Raw genomic sequence first — 25,068 nt, 5'->3', positions numbered from 1 at the left:
CCACCCTACTGCCACTTCCAGTGAAATTCAACTACTTGTACTCTGTAAAAAAGCAATACTTTCCCTTGCCTCTGGACTTTTGCACATGCCCTCTGTCTCCGCCTTCGCTTAACTAACTTTCTTTCCTCCTTAAGAGCTCAGTTGAGACATCATCTTCTCAAGGAACTTCCTCAAATATCTATAGCACTGCCATTTCTCCCACCGGCTAAGCCTGTGCATTTCTAACCCATGGCTGGCAGTTCAAAGTCCAAAAGCAATCACTCCATGCTTTTAACACTCTAAGGAAAGTGAGAGACTTAGAAACAGTTGTGTTCCGTGGCGCCGTGCTGTTGATTTGTTTTCCTGTAATGCCAGTTCGTTTGCAACTCAACATCAATAACAATTATTATTATAATTACAACCACATCAATAAGAACAAACACTGATGCTTGTAGTTTATATGCTAGGCCTTCTTCTAAGATATTCATATTTATATGTAATATATATATATGCATATGTGTATATATATATTTATTTACATACATTGTATAGAGACTCTTCTAATAATGTACAGAATTGTTATTACATTCTCCTCTTACAGAGGAGAACAGAGGGTCACAGAGAGACAGAGTAACTTGCCCGGTAGAATTAGAGAAAACACACATAAGTGCTTTTCAGTAAATCCAACACAGTGAGGCTTTCTTCTAGTGTTGGGACAAATTGGAAAAACCAGGATCCACACCCAGGGAGTCTGGATCAAGAACCTGCCTAACCAGGGTGCACTCGGCTTCTCTCATTTGCTTGGACTACCTTCTGGGACAGAGCTCGGTTGGCCATTCTTTCCAAATGACAGTTACCCACTCCGCAGCTCAATGGAAGTTCATGCTGCCTTGAATAAGGAAAGTCGTTGTTTTTTTAAAGCCTATGCCTTGAAAGATGTATTCTGTAAGCATGAATAAATTCTCCACCATTACTGTTTACCACAACCAGAGGCCCTTTTCTGCAACCGTCTCCCTGTTTAAAAAATTGTTGAATTCCACCCACGAACCATGCTGAACATTTCCCTGGACTCCCCTGATCCAGGCATTATGCTATTTGTATTCATTAAAACTGATTAAGGTTTTCTTCATATTTATCACCAGTTTGACTTTCATAGCTGAGGCTTACTCTGCTATCAGCAGGATTCCCGGTCTCCTTTGGAAGTTTTCAAAGTGAAAATCCAAGAACACAAATGAATTCTGGCAGCCAGAAGTCCCTAATTTAGTGTGTGGGTTCAGCAAGATGAGAGGAGTTGTATTTTAGGATAAAACAATTAGATAACCCTGAATTAAACCTATGGTGTACTCATCACATTTTTTTCCTGGATACATGTGCAATGTAAATGTACTTGACATGATTCAATTATATCTTAAATTCCTGATTGCCAAAGCTAATCAAATAATAAAAGTATAACACACCGGTCATATTTACAAAAGTTGCATAAAGCCATTGACCCTGGAAAGGACATGCTACCTCTAATTGTGCATTGTGGGCAATGTGGCCCCTACAAATCATGAAGAATAATCATTAAAATGCTAAAATGAGATTATGAGTTCAACGAAAGGTAGGGCTTTGCATTAAGTTTTATTAATGCTGAAGACGAACAGGGAGCGCAGATGGGGACAAACCATAGCATCTTTTTCTGATCTGCTGTGTGTTTCCAACCTTGGGGCCCTCACTGTGATCACCCAATACCTCTTATCCCTCGCACATCTAACAGTCTCATCAGGAAGAACGGGGCCATGCATTCCTCTCGGATTTTTCTGTTGAAGCAAGTAGAAGACTTCAGCTTGCAAAGAATATGATACGTGTATTTATGGAATTTCAATTTTGCACCTCTGAAAACCGCCCACATTGGCTGGGAACAATGGGCGTGGTCTGACATTTGAGATGTGCCTCTCATTTGCAAGGGCAGAAAGCTGCTACTTATAGGAATGTGTTGTAGGTTATTTCTTTTCAACACTCTGCCACCAAACAGGCCTCAAGGAAAAGAGAAAGCTGGCAGCAAACTGTCAACTTATGGAGTCTTTCTAATGGGATGCTTGGGTTTGTGTAGAGAGAGAGACTCTTGATTGCTTTTCTCAGAAGTGTGGTCTGCCTCTGGCTTGTAATTCTTCAGTAGGGGAGATTTTTTTTTTTCTCCCTGTGACCTTAAATACAAAGAGAATAAAGTTCGATAATTTGGAACAATAAATCCTTCCCATCTTTCAAACTTGGCTGAAATCCTCTCTATCCCCTAAACACCCGACTCTTATAAATTCCTGTTGACCGTGCTGTTGTCTATACTCTGTTAGATACTCATTTGCTTTTCATGCGTTCGTACCTTATCTTTCCAACTTGAAGGCAAGGGCTGTCTTACACTGTTATGCATCCCTGCAGTCCCTAAGCTCAGCACCTTACACATTATAGGCACCTGGTTATCACCTTTGATGGCTTAATTTATCAGGAAGAGCCAGCCACTGGCTGACTACAAATCCAAGCTCCAAATTAGAACCACTGCGTCTTAGACCCGGGCTTCTCACACTTGAATGTGCACATCGCTCACCCAGGGATCTTGTTAAAATGTGGCTTCTGAGTCCGAGAGATGTGGCGGAGCCTGGGAGGCCGCATTTCCAACTCGCAGAGGAGAACCACTGATATTGGTTCAAGGAGTAAGATTTTAGACATGGAGAAAATCAGACATGAATCCTTTATTCAGCAATCATTTCTTTGCTTTTTATGCCATTGCAGAGCCACACACAGATCACACTTCTGGTTGATGTGAATCTATCCAGTGTAGAGATTTCAGAAATGTTCAATCACCAGTTAAAGGTCTTCTGTGCAAGAGCAGGTAATTCACCGAGGTGTTAATTTGCATTTGTTTCCTTTATTTCTCATCCATTTGTTCCGAACAGGTAGTCAACCCCATTCAAATGCTTGGCTTCAGAGACTCAAGAGGCAGGGGGTGGGAGAGCAAGAGCTGAGGAAGACAACCCTTCTTTCTGTCTCTCTTGAAATCTGAGCGATTGAAAAGATCAGACTAGGTATTCTTTGGGGAGGGGAGAAAGAAAGAGCAATGGGAAAAACTTGTCACTGGGCCTGGAAAGGAGAGGAAAATCAGCGTGTCTCATAAACTTAAAAACGACTTGGAAAGCGTGACAGGACAACACAAGGTGCATTAAGCAGGCAGGGCACCAGATACCGGGCTCCCGCTCTGCCAGGTACCTGGGCCAGAGGTGGCATGGAAGCCACAGGCTTCTGGGAATACCTGGGTTCTGGAAATGGGCCTCTCAGCAACAACCAGAGTAGACTGGTGCTTGGATGGACTCCAGGCTTCGGCACGGCACTCCCTAGCCTCCTCCAACCACCCCCCCCCACCACCGAGGTCGTGAGTTAAAAAGATTAAAAGAAGGAAGAAAAAGGAAGTGGCATCACAAAAATTGGGGGAAGTAAGTTCCTTGTCCACCTAACAAAAAGAGTTTGGAACTGGGCTCAGTGTGATTTCAAAGAAGGACGTCTAGGAGATGCTTCTTGTTTAACCAAGTGTGTGAAGTAAGATTTATACCTGGTGAAACGTCTATGGGGTGACAATCTAAAAATGAAATCAAATCATGATCCCCCTGTCCCCTATCCTGGACCACACACACACACACACACACACACACTGTCCCCAGCACTCTAGCTCTTCAATGGGTTCCTATTCCTTATAGAATGAAATCCAGATTCCTTTCCATGAACTTCAATGCTCCCTGCACTATATTTGTGCCACCCAGGATGGTAGCCACAGGCCACATCTGGCAATTGAGCGCTTGAAACGTGGCGGGTCTGAACTGACATGTGCTGTAAGTGGAAAATGCCCACCAGGTCTGAAAGATTTAGGACAAAGAAGGAAAGAAAGAAAAAAGATCCCACATTTCTGGTTAGTGTTTTTTATAGTGATTATGTGTTGACAGGGTGTGTGAGATACATTGAGTTAATTGCACCTGTTTCTGGCAAAAAAATGTAGCTACTAGAAACATTAATAGCATTGGATACACAGCTGGCATTTTACTTCTGTTGGACCCACTGTTCTCCAGGAACTGCCCTCCCCAGATCTCACTTCCCTCTACTCCCTCCTCAGTGTCCTGGCCTCAGGAAGCCCAGGGGTTCTCTAGGCTACAAGGTCCTCCATGCCAAGGTATGCATCACATGCGTGGTTGGCTCTGTCTGAAAACTCTTCCGCTGACCTCTCCCCGCCCCCATCCACACCCCATGTAGATCACTGCTTCGCTTTCACCTCCTTGCATTCGGTTAATACTCTACTCAAATGTCACCTTTCCGGGGACGTCTTTCCTTACCACTCTGTCTAAGCCCACTCACATCCTTTTCAATGCCCTGAATCTGCTTTCCTTTTCTCACATGACATCAGATCACTGACCTCATCTCAGTGGGATGAAAGTGCCTTCACTGTTTCCTCCACTGCCACGTCCCCCGTTACCAGGAGTGCCTGGTGGGTAGTAGGTACATGATAGATATTTATTGGGTAATTGAACTCAGTGATTATTCAAAAGGGAACCCTTACCATCAACTAGTCGTTTTGTTGACAGTTTGGGGTACTTTTTTTTTCCTATTTAATTCTGACAGTAGGTCTATAAATACTATTACAATCCTAAATATACACAGGAGGAAATCAAGTCTTAAGAAAGTTCATTTAAAAGCGCTTAGAGCATCCCAAACACTTTACATAGGTTTGTTTGCTCAATCCTAACAGAAGGGCACTATTAATGTCTATCTTTATGGGAGGGAAACTGTGGCACAGGTGGTTAAGTATGTTGCCTAAGGTCACGTACATAGCCAGCAAGTGGTGGGGCTGGTAGATAAAGCCTGGAGGGGTCTGACCCCAAAATCCAAGCCTGCTGCCCCAGGGCCAGGTCGACACATTAGAGAATGCAAAGCAGGTATGCTTAGCTCTCAACACCCCCCCCCCCCCCGCATAAGGTCCTCACCGTGATACCTACTCTCAGAGAACCCCCCTCCTGGCACTTTTACCCGAACTTAACTCTGCCTGAACTCTATTTCCACTACCCAAATGCACTGTCTCAAAATATGTTTGCTTTCCTGTACCTTCTCTTCTTTATAAAAGTACCGCTAATTTGCTCAGTTTCCCAGACCTAAAACCTCACAGGCATTTGCCTTTTCCCCTCAGTTATTGCTTCTCCCTGCAATCCTCTCCTTCCAATATTTTGCTTCTCTTCTTTTTTTCCATTTCCTACTGCCACCCACCAAGTTGAGGATTGTGTCAGTGAAGACTTGGACCTTGGGAATAATGTGCTAATTTTTCTGCTTGTTGTCACTTTCTCCTCTTTAAACCCATTCTGATGAATGATAGAAATATTTTTCAAATAAAAGCCTTCACTCCATTAATGTCTTTGTAAAAAGTTTTGAATGTACTCTTTCTTGCCTAAAGGATAAAATTCTTTGAAGTTCATCCATTCAATGTCACTCAATGTCATCCCCAGTTAGGGCTAACCTGTTTTTCAAGCCTTATCTTCCACCACCACCATGTCTGACCTTCTGCATTCTGGCTGCTTTACTAACTGTCAGAAAAACATCCTTTGTATGTTTTCACCTTTGCACTATTATTCTTGGCATCTGCTACTCAATGCACGTTTTACATTCTTTAATACATCCTAACTTATATCAAACTCTTCTGTAAAGCTTCTTCTGAGCATCCCAGTCTGAAATGTTATCGTTCCCCCAAGCTCCTAGACCAAGGAGATTTTGCATAGTTTACTCATGAAATATCTCCTTAGATTTAACAGAGATTCCGTGCACTAAAATCTTAATTCCTGTTCGATTGCCAAGAATCTTCCTTGGAGGCACACACCCAGCAAGGGCTCTGATAAAAAATAATTTTGGAATAACTCATGTCAATAGATGGAACCCAATGTCACAAGAATTTCATAATCAAAGATTATATTTCAATTTGAGAAGTTGGCGTCTTTTTATCACATATATACTTTTACTTTATTGTGGTGGTTTATTCATGTAAACCTTCTGAAACAAGACTGGAATCAGAGTGATCATATTAATGAATTGCTTCTCTTTTCCAACGTAACAGAACTGGAGAAAATGATGGATTTCCTACAAGATACTCTTCTTGTTTGTTCTGCCACCCTTTATGCAAATGAAATGATCGCAAGCCCAATCTTACAACATTTTGTTTACTTATAGAATCAGAAGAGAATTTAGAAGTCAATCTGTCCAACTACCTAATCTCACAAGAGAAAAAGCATCAAGCTCAGACTAGACACAAAGCCAATGGCAAATCGAGAAGGTGACCCCAGATTTTCTGAATCCCAGAAAATCTACCTTCCTACTCAACCTAACTGATGTTTGACGTATCATCTAAATTTAACGTACCGGCATATTCTGTTCGGGACTTTTCGTTGTCACCCTGCCACATTAATTATTTGCAGTCAGTTTGCTGTTTAGTGTTCACAATAAATTTCCACATACACTATCTATAATGTGATGTTCACAACTGCCCTGGGATGTTGGTGTCACTGAGTCAAAGGCAGAAATGAGGTGGGCTGGAGGAACGTGAATGCATCAGAGGTGACTGTCTAGACATTTGCTGTCCCAACAAATGTGTCTCTTCATGATCCTGTAATTTACACACATCAGGGGCCTATTTTGTGAAGACACATGGTAACAGCCCACAGGGGTTTGAGAGAAAATAATCATGCCATGTGCCAGTCTATGCGTGTGAAATATCAAATCATGGTTCTGTAGGTCAGCGGAAAGGAGAGAAGAGCTGGGACCCATTGTAAGCTTCTTCTAGGTGGAAGACTTGAGCAATACCTTGGGATCCCAGCAAGATTTGCATAACAGTGATGCCCAAACCGAACATGTGCGTTCGTTCTTTCTTCATATAAAATCTGTACTTAGTAAAGCATTTTTGTATTCTTTCCTCCATTTAATCCTTTGGAGATCTTGACCCTTTAAATGAAAAGTTCTCTCGGGGTTAAGACAGCCAGTGTAATCCCTGAATATTACCCATTCTACAGAAAATTCTTCTGAATGCTTGCTCCTGCTATTAAGGTGAAAATTCAATTCTCAAGAAGTAGGGCACGGGTGGGGGGAGGAGAAGGAAGGATTGGCGTTGCTCAATGTAGCCTGGAGTCCCTTGGCTGAACAGTGTTGGTCTAATGACACAGTCATCTTCCACAGGCAGTAGGTTTAAGTGACGGAATGGAGACTGATTGTGCTAATTGTGTATTAATAAACTGGTGTTATATTCCCAAAGTGCTGAGTCAACAATCGGAAATGAGTTCTTCCACCTTTTATCAACATGAAACTTCACTTGTCATTGGATAGAGATGCCAGGGTTTAGGTGCCATTTTGTAACACGTTGGTTCTGAGAGTGTTTGCAAAAAGACTTCTTGTGGTGGACTAAGTATCCTTTCTAAAACTAGGGGATTTTCAGATTAGCCTAGAAATGGTTACATCCAATTTCTTACATTGATTAAAATGCTAGTTACAGGTTTTAAAATTTCACAGCTGCAATTTAACATTAAAGGAAATAAGTATCCAACCCTTATTATTATATTTTAATTTTCCACAGTGAGCTGTCCATCGAAATTCAATACTCTTTTTGACCTTTATGCTTCAATTTGACCCACCAGCTCTGCATACTCTCCTCCCCCACACTTTTGGGGCTGCTTCTGTTGACCCAGCCCTTAAATGGCTAGCATGAGGACTGGTTTCTATGGTTGCAGCATTAAATATGGGTTTTCTATTATATTTTCTAGCACAATGTGAGCGAGAGAAACAGCCAAAGTCTGTTGGAGAAAGTCTCAATGCCAAATTTCGAGAAAGAGCCAGGAATGGAGAATGGGTTGAGAAACAGAACCAAAAAGCTGGACCTGTCTGGATTGGGATTAAAATGAGAATGGACCAGGTGTCTGGTGTGCAGGTGGCCCGAGCCAGCTTGGACACCCTGGAGCGGAACAGCCAACACACCGTCCAGCATGAAGAATAAGCTCAGGTACTTGCATTCATGACGATTGCCTCAGCCAGGCTCAGAAGTAATGTCTTGAGTGGCCAATGAGCACTTCTCTGTAGGCTGACCCTTGGGAAATTGCCATACAAAGTCGATCCTCGGTCATAAGAGGATGAGTAAAAGCACAGGTAAGAGTGAGACCCCATCACCCACCGCAGATGGGTCACAATGCCAAGTCGCGTATTGGGGAAAACGCTCTTACTACTACCTTCTCACCATGGACTGGCTCCGCTTCCAGTCCAGACATACCACAAAATTGTAGATTCAGATGTTCAGAGAAACACCCCAAATCTAACCAATCCGCTCGTTTCATATCAGGATTTCCCAGTTAGTGGTATTTCCAGAACGGAGCTAAGAATTGGGTTCCGGTGGGAACTTTAAGGATCACACTACTCAGCACACAGAAGCAATCATTTACTAAAGAAGGATACCATTGCCTTGTAAGACTTAATGAAGATTCCCCAGTGCTTTGCCTAGTCACACTGGAGTCATAAACCTGCCTGTCCTTTCTTATAAACGGAAGGGTAAGACCGTAATGCAACAAGGACATCAAAACCCTACTATATAATCACGCCCTGATAATAGTTATGCTTCTTTATTAGCACTGCTTTAAGATAAATAAAGAATGAAAAAATTCTTGAGAAAATTTCTTGGGCATTTTTGAGATTACTCTTTTTTTTTTTAATTTTTTTTCAACGTTTTTTATTTATTTTTGGGACAGAGAGAGACAGAGCATGAACGGGGGAGGGGCAGAGAGAGAGGGAGACACAGAATCGGAAACAGGCTCCAGGCTCTGAGCCATCAGCCCAGAGCCCGACGCGGGGCTTGAACTCACGGACCGCGAGATCGTGACCTGGCTGAAGTTGGACACTTAACCGACTGTGCCACCCAGGCGCCCCGAGATTACTCTTAAGAACACATTTATACCATCTCAACGGTGTTAGAATTTTCATTGTAAGAAAAAGAAAAGAGCAAATCATTTGGAAACAATATTAGACATTACATCTGCAGAGATTTATTTTTTTATTATTTTATTCCTCATGCTACAAATGGATTAAAAAAATGCCCTGTAAGGGCAAATTATTGACTTAGGTTATAATTTAGCTCCCCCCGGACTCCAGAGAGTTGCCTTTCTGGCAATGTTTTTCTTCCCCCCCACCCCCCCCCCCCACCCCTTAGTACACCAGCCAAATGTACTGAACACCCACTGTGTGCCAAAGTTTTGTGCTCAGGCAACCCCTTCCCATGCCTGGAAAGCAAAGAAATAATTATGAACAAAAAAGGTACAAAATGACAGTAAGTACCAGTATACAGGGCACACTCTGTGAGCCATGGTGCAGCAGAGGACAGGAGCACAGGGAAGGCAGGGACGGAAGGAAGGTCCATGCCGTGCTGCTGACATGTATGTGGCACCTAGAACTGATACACACATGCTCTCATTCAGACCACAGAAATGTCAGGGATTTAAAAAAAAAAAGTGTCCTTGACCATGAATAGCTGACCTTAAATAGGATCTGTTTCGCAGAGTGGCTGTGCAAAATCCCTCCATGTTTGTACTTGACATTCATACTCTGTCCTGGCCCTGTTCCTCACCCCTGCGATAGTGTGGGTGACCATGACCATACTCTGACTTTATGAGAAAGGCACAGTTATTTCCTGTCATCAGACAAAAAGTAGTGCAGAGACACAAATACATTGCTTAAAACCAGAAGGTTTAGAGTCAGACTGACTTAGGAAAAATCCCTCCTCCTGCATTTCCAGTTTAGAGGACTTTGGGCAAGTTTCTTAACTCCTCTGCATCACAGTCTTCTCATCTATAAAATGGGAACATTAACAGCACTACCTTGTAGGGTCATAGTGAGGACCGAGTGACAGGCTACCTCCATCAGATACTGATGATCATTACGGGCAGTTACCAGTCATTGGCTCTTTGGGAAAGACGTGTGTGGAAGCCCCATTCACCAATTAGAAATGTACTTATAGAAACCACCTATTTTGGGCTGAGGAGTAGAAACACTGGTCAAATACACTTGAAAGAATGAACATACAAACAGACAACGGCCAGGTTATATATATAAAAATGAAAGTCTGTAGCAGTCTACAGGAGCCAGCTCAAGAAGAAAGCACATCTACCGTGACCAATCCAAGAAGTCAACTACTATCTGAAGAGAGTGTTCCAGAAGGCAAATAATAATGGCTGTAAAAATCAGCCCCAAACAGCCAGGCATTGATTAGTAACAGCGTCTCTAATTTTTGCCCCAGCTTCTAACTTAGGACCAAATGGAGAAAATCAAATACCTACCTTACCAGCCACATAGGAAGTCCCGCTTCTAGTCAGCCTGCTTCTAGTCTAGCTTCCCATGCCAGCAGCCTCCACTTGGGGCACATCTGGAGCCCTCCTTTTTCTTCACTCTAAAGCCTACCCTAGGGGAGCCTGGGTGGCTCAGTCGGTTAAGCATCCGACTTCAGCTCGGTCACGATCTCATGGTCCGTGAGTTCGAGCCCCGCGTCGGGCTCTGGGCTGATGGCTCAGAGCCTGGAGCCTGCTTCCGATTCTGTGTCTCCCTCTCTCCCTGCCCCTCCCCATTCATGCTCTGTCTCTCTCTGTCTCAAAAATAAATAAAAACATTAAAAAAAATTTTTTAAATAAAAAAAAAATAAATAAAGCCTACCCTCACCTCCGCCTGCCTTTGAGACTTTGACAAAACTTGAGCAATCGTGGCTGACCCCCCAGCCACAGCAAGTTCTGTACAGACAGCCTTTGCCTGTGCTCATTTGGACGCTCATTAGGTATTTCACACACCCCCCCAAACCACAAAGCTAAGCTGTCATAATCACGGACTGGGGACGGCATCTGCTTTGGGCTCATCACCACAGACCCGATATCCAGCACGGTATCTGGTTCACAGAGACGTGGCCAAATGAATAAAAATTCCTCCTTTCAAAACCAATCAGATCACCTCTAGTGCACTAGTGCAAGGAGCGAACTGGGACAAAGGAAGGGTCTAAAAGCCACGCGGGCCCCTTACCCATAATATTAAGGCAGCACTAATGTCCACTCACAAGGTGTTTCTAAGAATTCAGTTAGATCCTTTGGATGAAGAGAAATTGAATGAAGGCCTAGGGAATGAAGGACTCTGCTTTTCTTTTTATATCCTGTCTGTTGACATTCTTTACTATACGTATATGTAACTTTTAAAATACACAACATGAGTGGCGACTGGGTGGCTCAGTCGGCTAAACATCTGACTTCGGCTCAGGTCATGATCTCATGGCTTGCGTGTTCGAGCCCTGCATCAGGCTCTGTGCTAACAGCTCAGTACCTAGAGCTGCTTCAGATTTTGCGTAGTCCCCCTCGCACTCTGTCTCCGTCTCTCTCAAAAATAAATCAACATTAAAAAAAATTGTAATTAAAAAAATACACAACATGAAAAAAAACAAAAAAAATCTTAATTTTACAGTGTTATACAGCGACTATTACTGTTTTTCGAGACATAAGAAGTTGCCTTTTATTTTTTCACATTTTATTTGAATAGCCCATGTTGGGCATATACTGTTAGTTCAACAACAAACAATATTAATATTGCTGAAATGGATCTTTGATACATAAGACACAGAATTGTCTAATTTGGATAGGAACACGATTGGTTTATTCAGCAAATATTTATTTTGAATCTTTATTTCAGAGACACTAGGAATAAGGACGTTTCTAAAGGTATGCAAGAGTCTAGTCCCTGTCCTCAGGGATTGGGCCACATAGACAAATATTTTGAAACCCTCTCACACAAGCCCTGAAGTTCAATGTGGGATGAGGAAAATAGTAACCAAGGTTATCACTGGATGCAAAAAGAAGGAATAGTGCTTCTCATTGAGATGAGGGGGGGAAATGGCAAGCAAGAGGGACATTTGAGTTTGAGTGGGAGGTTTCCTGGGGATTTCGGTAGCAGAAATAAGGCAAAGACCTGCTAGACAGAGGGCAGGAGAAAGAGGTCAGAAGCAGAAATGTGTAACCGACTCCTTTGCTAATCACCTTATAGCCTGCTGACCTTCTCCCTAGCATTTATTGCAACTGCAATTAATTTATTACTTGAGAAAATTTTTTTTAAAATGTCCCTTTGCAAACCATAAGCTTTATAATTGCGGGGAACATGTCTATCCTGTTCACTATCATATCCTTCGGATCTTAAAGCTTAATTGATGGTCAGTATATGTTTGCCAGATGAAAATGGCAAGTGCTTGTGGATGGCTGCACGGTAGGGTTAATATACACAAACATAGGGGACCCCCACTCACAGTCTAATTTTGGTTCTGGGCAAAAATGGCCACTTCATCCATAATACATAAAAATTAAGGGGCGCCTGGGTGGCTCAGTCTGCTCAGGTTATGATCTCGTGGTCCATGAGTTCAAGCCCCCCCGTCCAGCTCTGTGCTGACAGCTCAGAGCCTGGAGCCCAATTCGGATTCTGTGTCTCCCTCTCTCCCTGCTCCTCCCCCATTTGCTCTCTCTCTCTGCCTTTCGAAAATGAATAAATGCTAAAAAAAAAAAAATTAGAGACATACAGGGGCTTTAAAATGTAACCGTCATAAATTGGGGGGTGCTAAATATAACATTCTTTCATTTTTTAATCAAAGAACCCAGCTTAGTTTCAGAACCCATATTTCACCTTGGCAGTGGAAAAACAAATACCCTTTTAGGGTAGGTTAACTTCTGACTTGATACCTGGTCTCTTCTGGGCTAGCTTAATCTCTTCAGGGTAAATTCTCAGTTTTGTCACTTGCTTTCCCTTTTTGTCCCTTTCCCTGCCCCTTTTTCTCCCTACCTGGCACCTTGGCCACAGGAGAAGGTCTAGAGGGTTCTTTCGTTCTAGAGCTGTCATTCAGTTCCATCTGGCTGCCACTGACCTCCAGGTGAGGTGCACCTCACTTATCCCGGCCTTGAGACGACAGCTTCTGTTACCGATGCCCTAGGGTCGATGTCTGTTGTGGCTCATGGCTCATGGCTCGTTCTGATGTGGTCTTGACTCAGAGGTGCTTGAGGCTGCTCCTGATGTTTTTAGGCTTAGTTCAGTCTCCATTCCTGACTTTCTACTGGCCAGCTCTGCAACAGCATCCCACCAAGACCCCCATGTACACCGGCACTGACATATGATGGCTTCTAGAGAATAGACTGTGAGCCAAAGTATAATGTGCTCCTTTTGGGGCTTAGGCCATGCAGTGCTCTAGAATCCCTCTTCTCTGCCATGAGCATGGAGACCTTATATCAAGGCAGCAGAGTGATGGGAAGCAATATGGATTATTTAGCTACAACATGGGGGCCAGCGGTCATAGAGAGTTAACCACACCCACAGTGGGCTTTTTTTTTTTTTTTTTGGTACTCACGTGTTACTGCAGCATAACCTAGCCTTTTCTGACTTTTACAGTGTATTAGCCACACTTTTAATTTTCCATATTCTGATGCTTTGACATCTGGTACCTTGCTAACCTTGGAGAGTCTATCCCTTCTAGGGTTAACAGATTCCTAAAGATATAAACAGTCTTCCTGTGTGCACACTCTTCAAACACAAACTAACCCATCTAGACCCCCCATCCCAATCACCTTCCTTCTTACATAGCATACTCTGGGCTGCATTCCACCAGCCCCAGGCACCCCAGGGCCATGAACTGAACAACAAGGACAAGCTATATATCCGAGAGCACACTGGATTTATTCAGACTACCCTGCTTACCATACTCCACCAGTTTTTTTCTCAAAGAAAGCACAATAAAGGCTGTTATCCACAGCTCCCCCCATTCCTTCATGGAGTGGACTGCCTTCTTCTCTTAGGAACTGTGAGTACCAACCTATCTTTGAAGGACAATTTTATTCTCATCTGTTATTCTTACGGTACCTCAAATTGTCTATTAATATGCCATATTTTATTTTATTTTTTGACGTTTATTTATTTATTTAGAGAGAACAAGAGAGCACTAGTGGAGGAGGGGCAGAGAGAGAGAGGGAGAGAGAATCCCAAGCAGGCTCCACACTTATTGTGGGGATCCCCACACGGGCCTCAGTCTCGCGAACCGTGAGACTATGACCTGAGCCCAAATCAAGAATGGGACGCTTAACCAACTGAGCCACCCAGGCGCCCCAATATGCCATAATTAATTAATTAATGTTTTAATGTTTTAGTTTTTAAGTTTTATTTAAATCCAAGGTAGCTAACATACAGTGTACCAATATACTATATTTTACTTTTTTAATGTTTATTTATTCTTGAGTGAGAGAGAGAGAGACAGAGCATGAGTGAGGTGGGGGTGGGTGGGCAGAGAGAGAGGTGGCACAGAATCCAAAGCAGGCTCCAGGCTCTGAGCCATAAGCACAGAGCCTGATGAGGGGTTTGAACCCTTGAACCACAAGATCATGACCTGAGCCAAAGTTGGATACTTAACCTACTGAGCCACCCAGGTGCCCCTCAATGATGAGGGAGCATAAGGCAAGCTGACAGGTGGCAAACACCCCACCCCCACCCCCACCCCCAGGTGGGATATATGTGATATTCCTCGGGCACCCCTGGATGCCCAAGAACAAAGCACAAGGGAAAAACAAATGGTGAACTAATAGAGCTCATGGTCCTGCCGGACGCCAGTCTCCGTGACTCCTCCATAGTGATGTGGGAAAACAAGACAGAAGTAAATTTCCTTAGTTCCTGCAGCCCATTGACAAATACTTGGGGCTGCCAAACTAAAACATTTCTCCAGGAACTCCCTACTGTCTCAATGCTAATGCTTTGCTAGAGGGAGAAACAACCTTAGCTTGACAATAGGTAGGCCTCCAGTAGCCTGTGATTCTTCTTACCACATGAAAATCTCACTGGAAACTTCCCTTGGACTTTACCACCCCCAACCCCGTAGTATGTAACCAGTCTCTCCTCATGGTCCCTGGGGCAGCTCTTCCTGCCCACGGGTCCTGTCCCCGTGCTTTAATAAAAATCATCTTTCTGGGGCGCCTGGGTGGCTCAGTCGGTTAAGCATCCGACTTCGGCTCAGGTCATGATCTCACAGTCCGTGAGTTCGAACCCCGCGTCGGGTTCTGTGCTGACAGCTCAGAACCTATAGCCTGCTTCAGATTCTGTGTCTCCCTCTCTCTGACCCCGTTGATGCTCTGTCTCAAAAATAAATAAACATTAAAAATTGTTTTTTAAATAAATAAATAAAAATCACCTTTTTGCACCAAAAACGTCTTCAGGAATTCTTTCTTGGCCATCGGCTCCAGACCCCACGGACCCCACTATCACCCCAAAAAACCTCATCTCTCAATGCACTGCATTTTAAATCAGAGTGGCTATTTTCACCAATAGGATTGTGAGCAACTTGGTGGCAGGCATTTGTCACATTGTTTTTAGAAGGCAGCCTATAATTCAGTGTTTGGCATATAAAAGTATATAGGCAAATCTATATAGTAGTATACATAGTTTATTGTCACTATATTGTAGTATATATAAATGATATAGAATATAAAACTATATACTAGTATATAGTAGTATATAGACAAAAACCATGTATTCAATGAACTAATGGGAATAACACAAATCAATACATACAGCATCATTTTTTCCAGACCTAAGAATAGCAGTGCTAAAACCTTTAGGGATACCTGGCTTTGAAGGTGGTTGGGAGGAAGAAAGAATGAACAGACTGTTATAAAGAAAACCGTCATGGCATAGAGTCATGGAGGCCAGACAAAGAGTTCCAGCAAGCAATGGTAATAAATAAACAGATTTTCAGGAGGGTTGAAAAAAAAACCCCAGCAACAATAGTGAACACCAGTATTGCAGGTACTTCGGGACAACGTCGATGAGCTCATTGTTGTCACCCTGACCGATACTCAACTTGGGAATTCGGAAACACTGCCTTCTGATAGTTAAACTTTAAGATCAATACATAAGGGATGGTATCGCAGATAGGCAAATTAAGAAGCTGCAGTGCAAGACAGGCAGCAGAACAATAAGAACACAAGTAAAGGTGCTATTGCAAATTGGGAAACTTGCTCTCAAAGGAAATGTGCAAGTTGCTATGACAGTGTAATAAAGAACTACATTTAGGTTGATATCAGGGAAGTTTCCTGATGAAGAGACCCAATGTCTCCGACACCTGCAGAAATGACTATAACCTGATTGAAAACATTAACATATCTAACAAATGAAGAGCAGCGCACTCAGCCAAGGAATCACAGACACGAAGAAGCACGAAGGGAGAATCTCAGTCTCAAGACTTTGGGTGTCAGCAAAGCCATCGCCGACATGGCGACATCTGCAGGGCTCCCCTGGCAGGGTTCTCACTGCCGTGAAGAGCCAGCCCTCTTATCCTCTGCTATTAAACCTTAGCTTCAATCATCAGACTTTCAATCCATCTCCCATCCCCTATTCTGAATCCGTGCCCAACTTCTGATTATAATTTGGCTTCCCATGGGGGTCTGCCTACAGAGAAAGTATGCACGGGTCATGTGAACTTTGTGATGTTTCTGATTTCTAATGGTGGTGTCTTGTGGTTCGCTAATAAAGTAACTTCTGATTAGGATTTGCCTTTGCATAAAAATGACAACAGAGAGAGAGAGCGTGATGCAAATAGATGTTTTGTTGGAGCATTGAGGTTAGCTTTGTTTCCACAGCACATTGAGACTTCACTGTCAAGAGATTCCTACAGCCTTATGACAGTCAAACAGCTTTCAAGGCAGGCTAGACCCTGGGACACAGAGACCTACTTGAGAGGTCTTGCTTCTTTTCACTAACAGCCACCAAATCCACCTTTCTCTCCACCACACACTTCCTCTACTACTAGTAAAACAATGGGAGTGGAAACCACAGTGATACATACTTACGTAGTTACTTGTTTAACCTTGCAGGTGTTTAAGCAGAAGTTAGATGGCCACTTTAACACCTAAAAGGATGCTTTCAAGGCTATTAGATGAGGTATGACCCAAGGTCACTCTAACTTCTGAATGAATGAGTGTATATGTGAATAATAATGTGCTTTGACTTAGGATTATTCCTTCCTTTTGATGGCCGAGAATGTCTAGGTGCTGACTTTCCCACTCCTTAGGATGAATTCTCTATATAAGTAAATTTCAGCAAGGACCAAATTTCCCCTCAGGTCTCCCAGAAATAGAGCCGGATCCCGGCAGGGAATTCAGCTGGCATCCAAGCTGGCCTGTACACCATACAGTAGGTCGCAAAGAAAAGGCCAATTAGAGAAGGTGAGGGTCTAAGCTGGGAAGAAATAATACGTGTAGACACGAAGGTGTGAAGCTGGATAACAAAGGAAACAGGGCACCGAGAAGTTGGCCGATGGCGCACATAAGTGGTAAGAAGCAGAACATTGCTGAATGGTCAGAGTTCAGCATCTGGAAAAGGATCAAGAGTTGCGATGAGAAATCCCAGTTTCTTGCTGGAATGTTGGAGCAGTGGATGGTCCATGTGGTGGATGCTGGCAGACGGGGCAGACCGCTGAAATTTACTTTCCTAGAGTAAAATTCCTGGGGCTTGGCTGTGTTACCCCACCTTCCTCCCTGATTCAGTAAGTGGTAGCTTTTATTACTGAAAGTGCTCTGTCTTATAATGTATAAGTGGTAAAACAGTATACATAATGCAAATAGATGGGTATAATTCATCTCATATGGCACGCGAAGAGGAAAGAGACGCCAACACAAATCGCTGCCTTGGAGCCTTGATGTTTTGCTGCCCTTGGAATCAGGGACACAGGTTTCGTTATAGGTGAAACTGTAACATAATGAGATCCTTCTGGTGGATTTGGTAACTAAGTCCTCTTGGATGAGGTCCATTCAGACCACATGACACAGAATTCCATGTGCTAAGCGGTCATCTGTGAGCACACTGGATTTTCCTGGTGTCCCTCAATTTAAAAAATGCCATTCAGGTGGGTAAATACATGGCTCTACATTTGATTCTATTTCCTTTTCCACTATGTGCCAGAACCAGACAGGTTAAAACTTTAAACAGCACTGGAGATCTTTCAAATTTTAGAGCCAAAGTTTACATGGTGGAGATAAATACTGGATTACAGGTTAATGCTAAAGTTATTTGGATTCTAGCAGCAATAATGATGGTGCCAGTAATAATAACTTAAATTTGTAGAATGCTTACAATGTGCAAGGTGTGCATTACCTTTGCTTCGTCCTTACAAAATATCAACTAGGTACTCTTTTTTTTTTTTTCATTTTAAGGTAAGAATCTCAACCTTCATCCTCCCAAGGATGTACATCCTAAAGATGTACAACTATCAAGCGTTGGAATAGGATTCTAAATTCAAGCCTATCTGGCTCTGGGGCCACATTATTGACTGCTACTCAATATTGCTCCTTTTTTCTTGGCAACAAAACCAGAACAAACATCTCGATCTTATTTGTTACCTTTAGGTCCCATTACTGAGAAAAGACAACAGAACGATTTAAAATCTGCTAGGTTTAATCAATAAGCATTTCTTGAACACCTAGAATGTGTTCAGCAAAGATAAAACGCGTAAGAGATGATCTGTGCCTTAAGAAGTTTCCAATCTTCACTTGGAAGAAGAAAAGAGTCCACAGAAAATAATAACAAACAGAACAAGAATGAATAGAATTAATAGGGAAAAGTAGAGTGTATGCTCCATACTCCAACTGTCTGAGATGATGGGGTCACTGGGGGATGAAGTGATCGGCAGATTTAAAGGGGATCAGCCTTGACCTGAGTCTGGGGAAAAGAGGACATCTCTTATATGTTCTTTGTCTTAACAGAGATGCATTCTACATTTGCATATACAAATAAAGCACATTTTTTAAAAATGTGAAATAAATCTATATACCTAAAAGTATACAAAACATTTATGTATGACCTGATGAATAAATATAAAGTGAACTCAATTGAACTCCTTCCCGGGTCAAACAATGGAATATAACTGGTTCCCAGAATCTTTCCTTGTGTTCTTCTCAATCTGAACCCAATGAAGCCCATTTGATGACCTTTTATTATATGAAGAAAAAAAAAAACTATAACTATAAGGAAGAACCCAACAATGGTATTCCTGGAAGTTTTGTGTTTTAAATCAGAAGTGGCTTCAGGCATCGACAGAGGAAAAATCCAATTGTGTCTTAAAAGACAGAAAGCCTTGCCAGTAACCAAGTCGGTCTCTGCTTAACCACCCCTGAATGTATCTCACAATGAATAACTGACTCACAAGGCATTTCTCAAGTAGCTTCCAGATGTTGCTGACTGAGACATCCTTCTGCTGCCATGGCAAATAGGGCATAATTAAGTGAATGGCAGGCATGTGACACAAAGGTGGCCATGCCCATCTTGGCAGGATCCTCCCATTCAGCTGCAGATCCCCAAGGCTGAATAATCTGAATGAACACAAGTGAACAAAGGGTAAGCCCACTCCTGCCCGATGCAACTCTAATCCTGCCCCAGCTGGGGCTCATTAGGTTTAAGGAATGGAACAGTCATATTTTCTGAAATACACAGTAACAAGAAAAGCCTAATTAGAGAGCAAAGGGTAGAAGTTTAGCAGCCCTAATAAATATGATGTGCTGAATGCATTATCTATTTGCCAGAAAACAAATTATGGAGTAATCTGCAGTATTCAGATAGTCTAATTTATGGCAGCTCATTTAAAGAAACGCTTTAACCCAGCATTTTGAGATCATAAAGTACATTTTAACAAGCGCAAGCATGATTTTCTGGAATGTGGAGAGATTTTTTTAAGGGATGGAAATTTTCTAGACTATATCGAGACTATGTGAGTAATGTTTTAGAGATTAATTTGTTCACAAATGCTATTCCAGCCACTTGATATCACCAAATGATGGGAAAAAAACATCTCTTCACATATATTTTCTTCCGAAACACATGGAAAATCATCCATTGTGCAAATTGTTTTATGGGGCCCATCTGATCCTTGATCCCTGTTACTTAAACATCATTCAGTTGTCTTCTATTGCGCTCAGAAAGCCGACCTCCAGCCCTCTAATTCCATACCTACCATTCCATTCCAACTCTTCCTACCAACTGGGCCTTGCCTATCATGGTCCACTTCATGACACTCTACCAGGCTACTTCAGGTCTTCTAGATCTAGCATTGACTCCTTCCCGCTGCCTGACAAACTCTTTAGCAGATCTCGTGTGATTGGTTTCTCTTCATAGTTCAGTTCCCATGTCTCTTCTGCAGAGATGTCTTTTCTGACCACTCCATATTCAAGAGTGTGACGACACTCATTCATTCCCCTCTCTGATTTTTCTTCATAGACTTATGACTACTTGAAATTAACTCAAGAGTTTGCTCATTCCTTGTGTCTCCATTTAGGATGTCCGTCCATCCCACTGAGCAGTGACCTTGTCTTGCTCATTCATCTTTGATCTCCACTGCCAAGAACAAAACCAGGCAGATGGTAGGTGTCCCTCATAACAACAGAAATATGAAGTGGGGGAAAAAATGGAGAGAAACTTAGGTAAATCTTGGCTCCAGAGCTGTGAAAAATAATTCAATTTCACAAGATATATCTTAGAAACCAAATGTTCTTAATTTGCACAGAAAAAAGTATTTAATGGTGCAATACTACAAGTAATATCTTGTTTGTGTGTATATCTGCAACGACTTGTCGCCAACGAAAAATATATTCTAAATACATATTGTCTTTTTCTTGTAAGTAGGAAAACTAAGGTCTAGGTTGGTCCCTACTTTCGAACAAGCCAGGGTATATAAAAGTTAAAACCAAAGTTAGAATTCAATGATTTGATTTCTATCCCCTGGATTTATCTTCCCACCACTTTCTTCTGGCTGAAAATACACAACATAGATGATCAATGGAGAAACAGTCACACAATATATTTCAGTTACTTTTTCATAAGAGTAATTAGTAAATTTGCCTTATTAGTTTTCAAAAGCACTTACTTTTCTTTTTCTTCTAAGCAAAGTGAACATTCTTTTGCCTCTTTGCAATATATGCAAATAAAAAACCAAATCCCATTTCAACATTTTTTTTTGTTAACTTACATTATCAAAAGGACTTTCAGCAATCGAAAGATAGGCACCTGTTGCCGTTATAGTTACCGTGCAGCTCATTACTTACATGATTGCTAAAAATTGAGACACTAGTGTTTGACATGCAAACCACATTTACCTAAGTTATATAAAACAGAATATTTCCCATCATTATATTACACAATCTTAGTAATCTCAGGGAGAGCCCAGTGATGAGTTGCATCTCAAACAATTAAACCCAGTTCCGGGTGCTTACTCTACACGTGAGCAAGTTGGTCATTCCCTTCTTCAAACATCCCACAATATTTCAATCATAGAAGCACCCAATGGCAAGCCTCCTGCCCATAGGTACAGGAAGGCCTTGGAATATTTAGCCCAAATTGTCTACACATGGCCAACAGACAAAAATAAGGAGTCGTCATTTTTATTGTCTTCAAAATGGTGGACAAAAATCATTCCATGTTTAATAGTTTCAACTATTTGAACTTTGAACGTTTATTGACCCTTGTTCCCCTTAAGGCCACATGAGATACGGACTTTGGCTAGTCAAATTAAAAAAAAAAAAAAAACATATCCAACTCATTTTGTGAGTCCCTTTTGCCTCCTTGACTGGACCTGATACTGGCAAAGGCTTCTCCACTATGGCTACCTCTACATAGTTCTAGTCAAGGTCCGTATCCCATCTTGCCTTACGGGAACATGTTTTTGGAGAAAGTCCAGGTTTTCCTCATTTTAGCAAACCTCGTGGTATGAAGCCATGGCGATGTGCAATTGATTTGACTATTTTCACTCCATGGATCTTCTCACAAGGTAGCATAAACAGTCAGCAACTGAGCAATCATTACCAAGACTAAGAATTTAACATGTAAATTAATTATGCCCGTGTGGATATAGCTAATGGCTTCGTTTACAACAGTGATTCTTGGATTCCATCGCGTATTTCCTCAAACAGTATGTCAAAGACCCTAGATTTCACGAAGATGGTCTTGCTTAAAGAAATTTATTATAAACAATGTGAAAAGAAAAAAAAAATCTTGGCCCTTAAGGAAAAGCACTGTTAACATTTAGGTGTCTGTACAATCTGTGAATCTAAACAATTACGTATGGTTTTACAAAATGAGCCTACATTATCATGATCAAGTATACTTCTACAACTTTATTGTCAACGAATGCAAGGCATCCTTTTATGTATATAGCATAAATTACACATTTAGATTGTTTCCAAGCTTTCTGTTGGTTTGTATTTTGCTCTCGCATGCAATGCTGCGAAAATATTCTGACAGTTTATCTGATAACACATTCACAGTAACTTACCTTGCATTATTTTTTATTTTATTTTATTTTTAAAAAAATTTTTTTAACGTTTATTTATTTTTGAGACAGAGAGAGACAGAGCATGAATGGGGGAGGGTCAGAGAGAGGGAGACACAGAATCTGAAACAGGCTCCAGGCTCTGAGCTGTCAGCCCAGAGCCCGACGCGGGGATCAAACTCACAGATGGCGAGATCATGACCTGAGCCGAAGTCGGATGCTTAACCGACTGAGCCACCCAGGCACCCCCTTGCATTATTTTTTAAATGAGATACAGCACACATAATCAAATAATTTATTTGACCTGAAAGTAAAATTATAGGTGTTCTCATAACCATGATCTCTTCAAAGATGAATAATTTTAGCTATCATAAGGATAACAGTAACAGTAGCCATTATTATTACTGTTGTTGTTACTGTTTTTATATATTGAGCACTTCTGTGTCAAAACTATGCTAAGCACTTTACAAACAAAATCTAATTTACTAGTTATGCTGCTTGCATGAATTAGGTATTATTTTCCTAACAATGATGTATGTTAAAAAATTAGCAAAATCGTCTGAATCCGTCACATAAACTGTTTTCATATCAAAATACTGTTTTTATTCATTCAGTTGTTGCTCTTGTCTATTTTGCACACAGCCACTAAAACAAACTTTTAGGGGCACCTGGGTGGCTCAGTCAGTAGAGCGACTGACTTCATTCGGCTCAGGTCATGACCTCACGCTTTGTGAATTTGAGCCCCGCATCAGGCTCTGCACCGACAGTGTGGAGGCTGTTTGGGATCCTCTGTCTCCCTCTCTCTCTGCACCTCCCTAGCTTGCATCTCTCTTTCAAAAATAAATGAATGTTTTAATTTTTATTTTTCATTTTTTTAACATTTATTTATTTTCGAGAGACACAGAGAGACAGAGTACGAGTGGGTGAGGGGCAGAGAGAGGGAGACACAGACACAAAGCAGGTTCCAGGCTCTGAGCTCTCTCTCAGCAGAGAGCCCAACACGGGGCTCGAACCCATGAACCGTGAGATCATGACCTGCGCTGAGGTCAGTCGCTTAACCGACTGAGCCACCCAGGCGCCCCTGAATATTTTTTTAAAAATTAAAAAAAGAAACACAAACTTTTAATTATGGAAAGTTCCAAGCATATAGTCATCTCAGTTTTCTACCTTTTCTTATGTCCAGATCCTTTGACACATAACTGTGTTGTACCCTTCCCCTTTGCCATGTGACTTGATGAGGCCAATAGACTGAAGCTAGTTTCAAGCCTAGGTCACAAGAAGCCTTACATGTTTGTTTGTTTTTTACATTTATTTACTTATTTTGAGGGAGACAGAGAGACAGAGTATGTGAGAGCAGGGCAGGGGCAGAGAGAGGGGCAGAGAGAGAGGGAGAGAGAGAATCCTAAGTAGCCTCCAGACCATCAGAACAGAGTCCAATGTGGGGCTCGATCTCAGGAACCATGAGATCATGACCCGAACCGAGCTCAAGAGTCAGATGCTTAACTGACTGAGTCAGCCAGGTGCCCCAAGAGGCTTTTCATGTTTAACTTGCCCTGTTGCAGCTCTGTCCATGCAATAAAACCATCTCTGTCTATCCTGCCGAAGAATGAGAGATTTGTGAAACAAAGCTGTCACCTCAGTGCTCCAACCATGGCCATCCTAGGTCAGCTGACAGCCAGCTAATACCAGACACATGAATAAGCGTGACCCAAAGAAACTGTACCACTTAGACAATTCACAGTTGATTTCAAAACCATAAGCAATATATATTCATTGCTATAGGCTACTGACACATCTAGTTGTTTGTTAGGAAGTATTGTTATCATTGCTAACATATTCTTAATAGAGATAGAAATATAACACACCTAGGAGAGGAGCCAAGATGGTGGAACAGCATGGAAGCTTTTTGTGTGTCTTGCGTCCATGAAATACAGCCAGACCAATACTACACCATCCTACACACCTAGAAAACTGATTGGAGGAGTAACACAACAATCTTCACAACCTGAACCACAGAATTCAGCAGGTAGGCGGTGCGGAGAGCTGAACTTGGGGAGCAAGAAGCCACGAAAGGTAATGAATGGAATCCCTTTTGTGGGTGGAGAGAGGATGGAGACTGGGGACGGGGAGAGCATACAGGAAAAGAAATACAACACATCTACACATGTCAATCAGCCAGCTTCAACATCCATCAACACGTGACCCATCGTGTTTGACATATACTTGTCATGTCCACATAGAGTATTTTGAATCAAATGCTGGGCACACGCTTTCACCCATAATACTTCAGTCTGTATCTGAAAAAGATATTCTTTTAAAAAAAATATATAACCACAATACCATTATCACATCAAAAATAACAGTAAGCTGCTAATATAATCAAATACACAGAGAATTATAATTTTTGTTGCTCGTCTCTCGAGTGTTTTACACTTGAAGCGTTTGAATCAGTGTCCGCATCTTTGACTTGCTTGCAATGCTTGTTTTAAATCTGTAAGTCCCCCCCACCAGCTTTTTTCTTTGTCATTTATTTGTTAAAAAAACTAAGTCATGGGGTGCCTGGTTCCTCGGTCAGTTAAGCATCTGACTCTCGGTTTTGGTCATGATCTTGCAGTTCTCTCTCTCAAAATAAATAAATAAACTTAAAAAAAAGAAACGAAGTCATTTGCCCTTTAAAATTCCCACACTCTGGATTTTGCTGG

The sequence above is a fragment of the Prionailurus viverrinus genome, chromosome C1 (genome assembly GCF_022837055.1).
Source record: "Prionailurus viverrinus isolate Anna chromosome C1, UM_Priviv_1.0, whole genome shotgun sequence".
NCBI lineage: Eukaryota > Metazoa > Chordata > Mammalia > Carnivora > Felidae > Prionailurus > Prionailurus viverrinus.
Note: the sequence above shows the minus strand (reverse complement) of the source record.